General features: G+C 45.7%; 1 pseudogene; it reads right to left on the bottom strand.

The window, feature by feature from the left end:
- Positions 1-996: 996 nt before the first annotated feature.
- LOC102429789 lies at positions 997-3729 on the bottom strand (annotated as a pseudogene).
- Positions 3730-11554: the final 7825 nt, after the last annotated feature.

Raw genomic sequence — 11554 nt, forward strand, 5'->3', positions numbered from 1 at the left:
ATGTAGCAGTAGTATTCTAGCAGAGTTTAATTTTAAAGAGAGAAATGCACAGATTTTTACAATTTACACACCAAAAGGTGGCACCTTTCCATGAGTTAGGGAATGTTTAAAGAGACCTCAAAAGTCTCTAAATGATTTCCATTCATTCAGTATGACTTATTGTGCACTTATTAGCCAAATAATTTTCTTGAGGAAAACTAAAAAATGAAACCAGAGACAAAGAGCTTTAAGAATTTGGAATGACTTTTGGAAGTAGGCTACTTGAAGTATGTTGTAACCTCCACCACTCACAAATAAATAATTCCCAAACCAAGGGTTTCTAAGGACAAAAGTGTATCAGAGTCTGGAGAGAGAGAGAGAGAGAAAGAGAGAGAGAGAGAGAGAGAGAGAGAGAGAGAGAGAGACCGACCCAGTAGTAGATTTTCTTTTTATACCAGGACCACTATGCCAAGCAATTTAAGTGAAGTATAGCTCCAACACAGTGCAGTCAAGAATAGTTCTCAACATGACATGGACTTCAAGGAAAGAATGGCTCCTGAAAGAAACGTAAGATTTCCCTCAAGTTCCTAAGGATTTTCTGATCACATCTTTTCACCTCTGCATTAGATGTGGACATAAGCAGGGAAAGGGATTTACTTAGGTAAAAATACTTCTCTTAGTCTCTTCCACAAGTCATTAATTTTATAATTTAAAGATATAATTAACTGACCTAGCTGATAACAGTTATAGACAGAAATGAGTTACCTTGTCTTTCCCTTTAGGGAACCCTGAGCAGTTCACCATATAAGTTGGATAGACAAATCCTTCCAGGGACCCCAGAAATAGTTTTTTGTTTTGTTTTTTGTTTTTTTGCCAAATGGAAGAAGGCACACCCTGAAATTTGGGTGGGAAATGCAATCTATGCTTTTCTACCTGGGACATCTCTAGTCAGCAATGCATAGCCTCTAAATCAGTGTTTCTATGCAGTTTCTATTTTATTAAAAATATAAATATCAAGATTATCTTTCTATCTCTCTGCTCTTAAGTACACAGAACACCTCATCAGATTACAAGGTCAGATCATGCAAGAACATAAGGCTTCTTTCAAAGGACAACACAAACAATAAAAAGAAAGCAAATATGCCAGGGCACACAATATTATAGCACTTACACTTAGACTACTGTTGGACCATGAAAAACGAGCTGTGAGGCAGGATTCAAGATAATGTCTGTGCTAAAACAGACCTTTCCTTCTGTTTGGAAAATATGGATCAAGAAAACTTAGCTGGATGAACTCTAATCCATCTCTTCCCAGCATCTGCTTCACAGCAAATCTAAGACTCTAAAATAGAGATCTGATCTATCACACAGTGAATTATCATACAAGTGTCAACTCCCCACACATTCCACCTAACACCGTATCAAGGGAAATGTCTGTTCTGTTCTCAACAGTCATAACATTTAACACTGATAAACCCATCCTTGGGGCTGGACCCGGAAACCAGGTGGGCAGGTCTGTCACTCACACCGACAGTATTTGGGGTCAAAGAACATCTACATGAGAACAGAGTCGTTCCCAAAATTGACTGATGTATTGGATGAATCATTCCCCATTCCTTACAAGAGGTCCCTGTTTCGTTCTCTATGGGGATCTGCCCTGATGGATTAGCCCCCAGATTTTAACACCTCTCCTTAGAATGGATCCCAGGGAAGCGGAGCCTGGGTCTCCACCTCTCCTCTCTCTGTTTAGGTGGGTTAGTTTCCACCCTTCTACTTCACAGTCAAACTTCAGCCAATACAGAGGAATAGGATAAAGCCAGATGACTGGCCTAAGATTCCGTGTCTGTCCTGCAAACAAAGGGAAGGAACTAAAACTAGGACAAGGAAGTAAAACTTGGTTAGGGACGAAATTGGACTTCCAACCTTCTCTCATCAGGATGACCTTTCAATAGTAGAACAAGAGGCAACCTGATCTCCATTGAGCATAACCTAGTGATTTTCCCAAATTAAACACACCACATGGATATTTCTTTTTAAAAAGCCAGCTGGATGGGCCCCTCCCATAGAGCATCCAAAAGAATATGAGCGGCATAAAGGCCTCTGACTATCCTCCAACAGATAGAAAAACAGAGTCATGGCCTCCTTTGCTTGAGTCCTCCCCGCCCCTCCCTCCCTGGGCGCTATGCCTCATCACACATCAGAAGTCCGTATGTTCTCATCTTCAAGGTTGAACATAAATGGCTTCTCCTTGGGGTGCTGGGGCTCCGATCGGTGCCTTATCCAGGAGCTGGGCAATGCCCCGGAAGTATTGCTCTCCCCAAGTCGAGACGTGAACAAAGAGTCCTCAAGAGTCTCTTCAGGTGGATGTAGCTTTTCCCCCGCCTGGGGGACAGGTGTCCAGGGCTGCCAGGAGGAGGCCACCGAGGGGGCTTTGCAGAGGGCTTTCTTCTCTTCCACAGGTGGCCGTCCTCTGCAGAAGACAGAGTTGGGCCCACCCGACAGGCTGGAGCTTCCAGAGCGAGTCAAAGAAATGGATCGAGAAAAGGACATTTCTCTGGGGTGGCACTTGAGGGCCTGGACAGCTGCCCTGATCTCTTTAATCCAGCTGTGCATGTCTCCTGGACTGTCCGCCTGTACATAGAAGGTCCTGGAGCTTGTGATGATTTCAAACAGGTTGTCCCGCATTAAGAGATCCCCAGATTTGACCAGACACTCATGGGTCCTGAGGACATCCTTGAGAAATATCGTGTGCAGTGGTTCTCGGTCCTGCTCACACTTGAAGTAGCAGGTGCTGAAGTCATCAAGGGCAAAGAAGTGACGTTTCCAGCTCTTCCGCACATTCCCTGGCTTCACGCAGTAGCCGCTCTTGATGAAGGGGTGGCCAGTGGGTACCCGGCAGCCCGTCGTGGGAATGTAACTCTGAGACCTTCGAAGGATGGCGTGGGACCCTGGCTCACCCCCTTCCTGCCCGTCCCCACCATTCTGGTTGATGGGCGTGTGGACCACCGCCCCTCCGATGATCTCGGTCTTGTAGGCCACCTGCGGCTTCTTCTCCAGGGCCGGGGGAGCTGCTAGGCTTTTGAGCACTTCCGTCTCAGAGGCAGGTTCCCAACTTTGGGTACAGTGATTTTGCTGGCTTGGTTCAGAGCTTCAACCCAGTCCTTCAGATCTTTCTGGTCATTGGCTTGAAGAAAATACCTCTGAGAGAGGGCATTGATGACAAAGCCAAATGGAGTCTTTGGTTTCCGCTTTGGGGTGGCTATGCTCACCTTCGAGATGTAGGTCAGCTGCAAAGATCCAACAGCTCCTGCCCCAATTGCCAGGTTCTGGGGGTTGTCCATGTCCCAGAGAAGGTAGTGGGCCTGGGTGTCCAGAATGAAGTACCTCCGCAGAAACTTGCCACTGTCCTCATTCTCCTCGATGTCCAGAAACCCACAGATTCGGTTCTGCCGATCCACAGAAGGCATTCCTGGGCTCTGCTCACATCACCGCCGCCGCGCAGGGGCCGGGCTCGGGCAGGGTGCGGGGGTTACATCCGGGTGCGACGCGCCCCTCCGGCCCGCGGGGCCTGCGCTCTCCGGGGGTTTCTTTATCTCGCCGCCAAACTCTCGGTGCCTCAGGCTCCTCTCGCTCTGGTCCCCCCACCCCGTCCCCTCCTTCTCTCTTGTCTCTCGGCTCTTTTTTCCGGGTTAATTACGTTTCGCATTAAAGCAAAACGCAGCCCCGGATGTGAGTACAGTGCTCCGCCGAGCCCGCAGGGGGAGGAGAGGCTACCTAAGAATTTTTTAAGGTGAACATTTTTTCATACATTTCTTTGCACTGTCTTTATCTGCTTTGTTAAAATGTCTGCTGGTAATCCTTTTCAAATTGTTTAAATAAATTTATTATTTTAACTGAAAGAGGACTGTGAGGATGTAAGACATATGCTTAAATTCCCCTCATTCCTCAGTGACTCAAGTGCCTCTTTGCCATATGGAATCATCGGTTCTGAATCCGGGAAGGAAAATTGTTTTACTCAGTTTTAATGCTATGTACAACTGAAGTCAACTCATGCCATATGCTTATACATTTAATCTGCATTGTTAACGTTCAGAGCTGCTCTTATTTAAGTCTAAGCATTAAGTAATATATTAAATGATATGGAGGTTTATATTATTTGTCTATTTCCTGGTTAAATACTCTCATCATGGTCAGTTTTAAAATGCCAAAATGATAGCACTGATAATGGACATGATATGATATTTCAGTAGCACATCATTGTATTTTATTCCCAACACATTGATACAGTAGCAAAAAATATGCTTCTGAACTTTCCTAATAACACAGTAAAATTATTGGGATCCCCAAGTTTTAAACCTTTCTTAAAATTTGATTTAAGTACAACTGATTTAAATCATACATTCAAAAAATATTTTAATTGGTTTCAGGGAAGAACGGGGAGGAAGAGAGAGAAACATCAATGATGAGAGAGAATCACTGGGAGGCTGCATCCTGTACCTCCATTCTCCCTGGGAAATGAGCCTGCAATCCATTTATGTGCCCTGACCATGGATAGAACCATGGCCTTCTGGTTCATAGGTCAATGATCAACCAATGAGACACACCAGCTGGGCTAGAGTATTTTAAAAAATTTTCAATATATATAACTTTTATTATTTTTTTAAAATATATTTTATTGATTTTTTAGAGAGAGGAAGTCAAGGGATAGAGAGTTCCAAACGTCGATTGATCAGTTGCCTCCTGCACAACCCCTCCTGGGTATGTGCCCCCAACCAACACACATGCCCTTGACCTGAAACGAACCTGGGACCTTTCAGTCTGCAAGCCTTTCTCTATCCACTGAGCCAAAAACAGTTAGGGCTGTAATTTTTATTATTGATAGTATTACAGATGTCTCTCATTTCCCCCTGTATACATATTCTTTGGTGGATCTATTCCATACCTGCCCTTCCCCTTCCCTCAGAGATCTATCAGTATGAACCAGTTAAGCAGACCTCCAGTCCTGTCCTCCAGCACTTCTTGTGGGGCCTCAACACAATACTCACCAAGGTCATTGGCTGAGATGAGACGTCCCCTGAGTCATTGCAAAAACTACATTACCCAGAAAGCACTGCGCCAGAGTCATCCGGATAAGGAGCATTTTGGTGCTCTCACATCCGGTTAGGGCGGGACTTCCTCCTCGTGGCGGTCATTTTGAACTCTTCTGTGGGTGCACAGACTCAGGTGCTTCAGCGCTTGGTGGCGAGTAGCAGGAGGTGTTGGAGGCGGCGGTCCCGCTGGGCAGGGTGTGTCTGAGGCTTGTTGACCCCAAACCGGCGGGATTGGGGTCCCCATGCCACCCCGACTCCTCTCCGCTCACACAGTTTGACTCAGCGTCACCCCATTGGACCCTCCAGCCTCTGTTCCCGCCGCCGCTCGGGTCCCGCAGCCCAGGTCGCAGCGTCCAGCACAGTGAGTCCTCGTGGGGGACCCGGGGTGTGAGGGGGGAGGAGGGCGACGGGCTGCGGGGCCGCCGGGGGAGGCCGTGGGGGGACTGAGCCGGGAGGTGGGGACACCCAGGCCTGGTTTGTGTCTAAAGGCGACAAAGTGGACGAGAGGCGGGTCCCGGGAGGAGTTTTACTTTCATGCTCAGGGCGACGGGGCTGTGGGTGGTTGTGAACAACAGAGGGATGAGGCTGAGATGCGGATCTAAACGTTCCCCAAACGCCCAGAGGAGGAGCCGCCTCCAGGAGAGAGGGCGGGAGGAGGGGCTGTGAACACAGCGACCCAGCAGGAGGCGCCCTGAGGACCAGCCCTGAGGGAGGGGCATCTCCGCGGCGCTGGACCTCGGGCCTGAGCCCCTGGGTCCTGGGGTGGGTGCCAGGCCCGCAGCAGCCCTTTAGTTCCCACAGGTTCCTGCAGGTGCAGAGCCGCTGAGGGGAATGGGCAGTGGGGGTGTCAGGGCCTCACACTATCGTGGCCTCTGAGACAGTGGGGTCCTGGGACTGTCCAGCCCCTCTTCTCGGGGGACCTTGGACCTGGGGACCTTGAAGGGACACCAAGCCCAGAACCCTAAGTCCAGGTCAAGGGTCAGATGAGGGGCACCTGATTTTGGCAGCCAGTGGAATTGTGTGTGACACGTCCTTCCATGCATGGGTTCCAGAATGTGCAAAGGCTTGAAGTGAAGACTAAGCTGATTCAGGGACGAGCAGGGGATCCATTTTTAAAAAATAAGAACTGGAAACAGGGACAGGAATCAAGTGCAGAGGAGCTTTGTGACCACTTGGGTTTCTGTTCTGCTGGTGATGGGGTCATTGGGGTAATTGGTCAGTAGAGCAGGTGATCTGTCCCAGGTCTCATTGCACTCCCTGTGACTGCAGCATGATGCACAGTATGGGTGTGAGGACGGTGGTAGAAAGCCGAGGACGGAAGCTGCTGTGATAGTCTTGGTGAGTGTGATGGTAACTGGAGCACAGTGGTGGTTGTGGATGTGGAAGAAGCAGTTTCATTATGGATCAGGGTTTTAGGTGTGGACACCTGGATTTTCTAATTTTGAGGATTGGAGAGAGGGGTAAAGGTTTGGATTTAGTACCTGATGGTATGAAAGCACCATCAACTGACATGGAGAAATTCATGGGAAAAGTAATGTTCATGAAGAATATAAAATCCTTTATTTTTTGCTTTTTAGGATATGATATATTTCAGAGGCCAGTTCATGACCATCTGGAACTCTGAGGAGTACTTCCAGATGAAGACTACTTAGAACAAATATTAAAGTGTATTGCCGAAACCGGTTTGGCTCAGTGGATAGAGCGTCGGCCTGCGGACCGAAGGGTCCCGGGTTCGATTCCGGTCAAGGGCATGTACTTGGGTTGCGGGCACATCCCCAGTAGGAGATGTGCAGGAGGCAGCTGGTCGATGTTTCTCTCTCATCGATGTTTCTAGCTCTCTATCTCTCTCCCTTCCTCTCTGTAAAAAATCAATAAAATATATTTTAAAAAAAAATAAAGTGTATGGATCAGGAATGAGTTGTAGATCACATTTTTTTTTTTATTGGAGGTGGAAGAGTAATTCAAAAAAGGTGAGACTGGCTGGTGCATATTTACTTCTATTTTTAATTGATTTCAGAGAGGAAAGGAGAGAGAGAGATAGAAACATCAATAATGAAAGAATCACCGAACAGCTGCCTCCTGCACGCCCCTCCCCACTGGGGTAATCAAGCCCATAACCTGGGCATGTACCCCCCCACCCCCGGTCGGAACCAAACCTGTAACCCTTTACTCCGCAGGCCAGTGGTCTATCCACAGAGCCAAACCAGCCAGGGCCATATTTAATTCTTAAATGCTCACCAGCATTTCTTGTGATCTTTGTGTGGCCTGGTGTGTTGCATCCAGTTTGGTAGATTTGCTTATAGGCAGGAGTGGGCATCTGTGAGACTCACAGGGCATGGGGTAGAGGACTGTAGGCAGTGGGACTTGATTACTGAAGGCTGTGACTGGAGAAGGGGCATCAAGTGCAGCAGCAGTAGAATTGGGCTCTGAATAACTGAGATCTGATGTGGTTCTCAATAGGTTAGGAGGTTGAAGGCTGTGTCTTTGGGAGGGAGGCCTTCATAGCAGAACTGAAGGCTGTGTGTTGGGTGTGGGCATTCAGAGTCAGAATAGTACTTGATACTGTTTGAACTTGCCACGCAGTCTCTGCAACACACATGCTGAGTAATGACTAAGACCAAGGAGATGTCTATGGGAGCTCGGGTACGGGTGTGCAGGTGTGAGAGAGGTGTGGGAGAAGGAGTGATGTGGTCTTGGAGAGGGAGTGTAAATTCATGGCCACGGATCCCTGATATTGACACAGAGGGAATGAAGGTTGAGTCCATTTCTGCTGTTAACTGTATGATACAACATGGGGAATTGTACGGTAATTCCTGAAAAGACGGGTGTTGTGGCGCTATATGCCAGGTCCACAATTCAGGTGTCATATAGGTGCACAGCTGCTTGTTGTTTTGGGGCTGTTATAGTGATCAATAGGAATGCGATAGCAGACATCAGTGTCACCTGGGCTTGAAAATTTCTACTGGATTTTGGAAGAGAGAAGGGTAAGAGAGAAATACATTACAGAGGAGGTGAGTTAGAATGTTGAAAAAACGGTGATTAGAAAACAACCCCTCCACTACATAGCTTATATGTGTTGTCTTTGAAGTTGTGACTCTGGGAATGAAGCTGTGTGAGAGAAGTGTGATACAAAGAATTATGTGGAGCAGGTAGCAAAAAGTGTTGGCCTCAGCACCCTAGGACTGGAATCGAAAGGGTGACGAGTGATGCTTGTTTTTCGGGATCTTGGAGGCAGAATCTTCAGGACAACAAGGATATTGCTACACAAGACCAGTGTCAAATCAGTCACATGTCTCTTTACGGCCAACATTTATCTGTTCCCTGTATGGTGACACCCATTGCATTGACCCTAAATGCGAGCCCCTGATATCAGGTATAATCAATCTGGGCATCTGCTTTATGGCTGTGGGAAGACAGTATCAGTAGGAATATAAGAAGAGAGTGACTCTGAGGGATGCAGGCCTGCTATTTTCTGTGATATGGGAGTAGAGGGAGCAGATGGATATGGAGAGTGGGAAGTATGATAAAAGTAAAAGGCTAGGAGAGAAGCTGATCATGGACTGAACTGTCCCCATTAGGACAGGATATGAACTTTGAGGACATGGCCATTGGCTTCTCTCAGGAGGAGTGGGAGCTCCTTGGTGAGGCTCAGAGGTGTTTGTACTGCGATGTGATGCTGCAGCCTGCTGTCATGTAGGTCGCCATCTTGGATCTCTCACATTCAGTTCTTTATATACATGTATGTTTTACTTATCTGTTACAGTGTAAGTGTGTGTTTTACTTTTGAAGATATGCAGAACTGTGATCTAAAATGGTCATTCCCTTTGACTTCCCAGACACACACAATAATGAAAATTCTAGTTGTTTTTTCTTTATTCATGTGAGCTCATGAGATGTTTTATACTTTTAAATTGTAGGCCCAAAAATCAGTATAGTGTTATCTTGTTTTGTTTTAAAACCATTTCCATAAGAAATGTTTATGGTGAGCATTTCTTTATGCATTTATACACCTTGTCTTTATCTCTTTGTTGTAAGAAACCACTGCACTCAGACCAGCTGTCTTTATCTATTTGTTAAAAAATCTGGTCAGAAACTTTTGCAGTTTTTAAAATGAAGTTAGGATTTACCCGATAGGAGGATTATTCAGCATCTAAGACAGCTGTGGGCAAACTACGGCCCGTTTGAAATGAATAAAACTAAAAAAAAAAAAAAAAAAAAAAAAAAAAAGACCGTACCCTTTTATGTAATGATGTTTACTTTGAATTTATATTAGTTCACACAAACACTCCATCCATGCTTTTGTTCCGGCCCTCCAGTCCAGTTTAAGAACCCATTGTGGCCCTCGAGTCAAAAAGTTTGCCACCCCTGATCTAAGACATCTGTATTCACTTCACTCATTCCTTAAAGACACAACTGATTTCTTTGCCATTTGGAACTATAAAATTTTTTAAATATATTTTATTGTTTTTTTACAGAGAGGAAGGGTGAGGGATAGAGAGTTAGAAACATCGATGAGAGAGAAACATCGATCAGCTGCTTCCTGCACACCCCCTACTGGGGATGTGCCCGCAACCAAGGTACATGCCCTTGACCGGAATCGAACCTGGGACCCTTGAGTCTGCAGGCCTACACTCTATCCACTGAACCAAACTGGTTAGGGCTGGAACTATAAATTTTTAATACTGGAAGCCAAATTGTTTTTTTTTCCCCAAATTTTATCTTATGCACATTTTAATGCCCACTTGCATGACACACTTTTAAATTTAATCTCTGTTGCTAGCATTCTCCACCATTCACTTTAAGTCAAAGCATTCAATAGTACATTACGTGAAGTTAAGTATTGTATTATTTGTCAATTTTCCTGGTGTTAAATACTCTCATCATGATCAGTTTTAAACTGACAAAATGATGGGACTGAGCATGGGCCTACTAAGATATTTCAGTAGCAAATCATTATATATTATTTCCAACACGCTGATATAGTAGGTACAAATATACTCAAGAACATTCATGTTAAAGTAGTAAAATAATGTGAAGTGGCAACTTTTAAACATATTAAACTTTGATGTAAGTATAATTGATTTAAAACATACAGTGGGGCCTTGGCTTATGAGTGTCCCGACTAACGAGTTTTTTTGAGATATGAGCCGTCTCTCGGCCGATTTTTTGCTTTGAGTTGCAAGCTCAAAAAAATTCGGGTTACAAGCCAGCTTCAGATACCCCACCGCTAGTTGGCGCAGCTAACGTCACAGTGATTTGACATATGAGTAATTTGAGTTATGAGCTCCGTCACGGGACGAATTAAACTCGTAAGTCAAGGCCCCACTGTATATTCAAAAAATATATTTTTATTGATTTCAGAGAAGAAGGGAGGGGGGTAGAGAGAGAGAGAGAGAAACATCAAAGATGTTTCAATGATAGACTGCCTCCTGCAAGCACCACAGTATGAATCCACCCACCACCTGAGCAGGTGTCCTAACCAGAAATCCATCAGAGACCTGCAGGGTCATAGGTTAACACTCAACCACTGAACCACACCACCTGGGCTCTCCTAAGATTTTCAGGGATCCCACTCACCTGTAACCAGGGTAGCAGTGAGCAGTGGCAGCTCATCCTGGGCTAACACCCAGGATCTGCACTCAAGGCCTCCTTTTCTCTGAATGCCCAGTGAGCTAACAGCAGCCTCACTTTGGCTCATTTATTTCCCACTATGTTTCTAAAGTGGCAAAGGAGCCACACCTAGTCCCTGTGCTGTTGCTTGTTCTATCATAGGGCCTTCCTTTTTTTATTATCCCCAGCTTTAATTAATGTACTCTCAAAATATTCGGGACTCATCTTGTGAAATCTTTTCTAACATGAAATAATGAACTCAAACTCTACAGACCAAGCTGAGGCAGACCCACTGCAGGATGTTTCCTGTTTCCGAACACAGTTATGCCTGGACATCTTCTATAAAGAGAGACCCAGGCATTATTTTGTTTAGAGCACTTGGGGGAAAACATGATGGCCCTCATTCACCTTGGTGTTGTTGACTCAAATCAATCTATTTTTTAAAAAAATATATTTTATTGTTTTTTTTTACAGAGAGGAAGGGAGAGGAATAGAGAGTTAGAAACATCAATGAGAGAGAAACATCTATCTACTGCCTCCTGCACACCCCCCACTGGGGATGTGCTGGCAGCTGAGGTACATGCCCCTGACCGGAATTGAACCCAGGTCCCTTCAGTTTGCAGGCCGATGCTCTATCCACTGAGCCAAACTGGTTACAGTGACTCAAATCAATCTTAACACTATTCGATTTTTTAGGGAGAGGGAGATGAAGAAACATCAATGATGATAGAGAATCATTGATCCGTTGCCTCATGCGTGCCCCTTCCGGGAAAGAGCCCCCAATCTGGTCATGTGCCCTGTCCTGGAATCGAACCAGAGATACCTTGGTTCTTGGGTCCACGCCCAACCACTGAGCCATGCCATGTGGGCAAACC

This window comes from Myotis lucifugus, unplaced genomic scaffold, assembly GCF_000147115.1.
Source record: "Myotis lucifugus unplaced genomic scaffold, Myoluc2.0 scaffold_1201, whole genome shotgun sequence".
NCBI lineage: Eukaryota > Metazoa > Chordata > Mammalia > Chiroptera > Vespertilionidae > Myotis > Myotis lucifugus.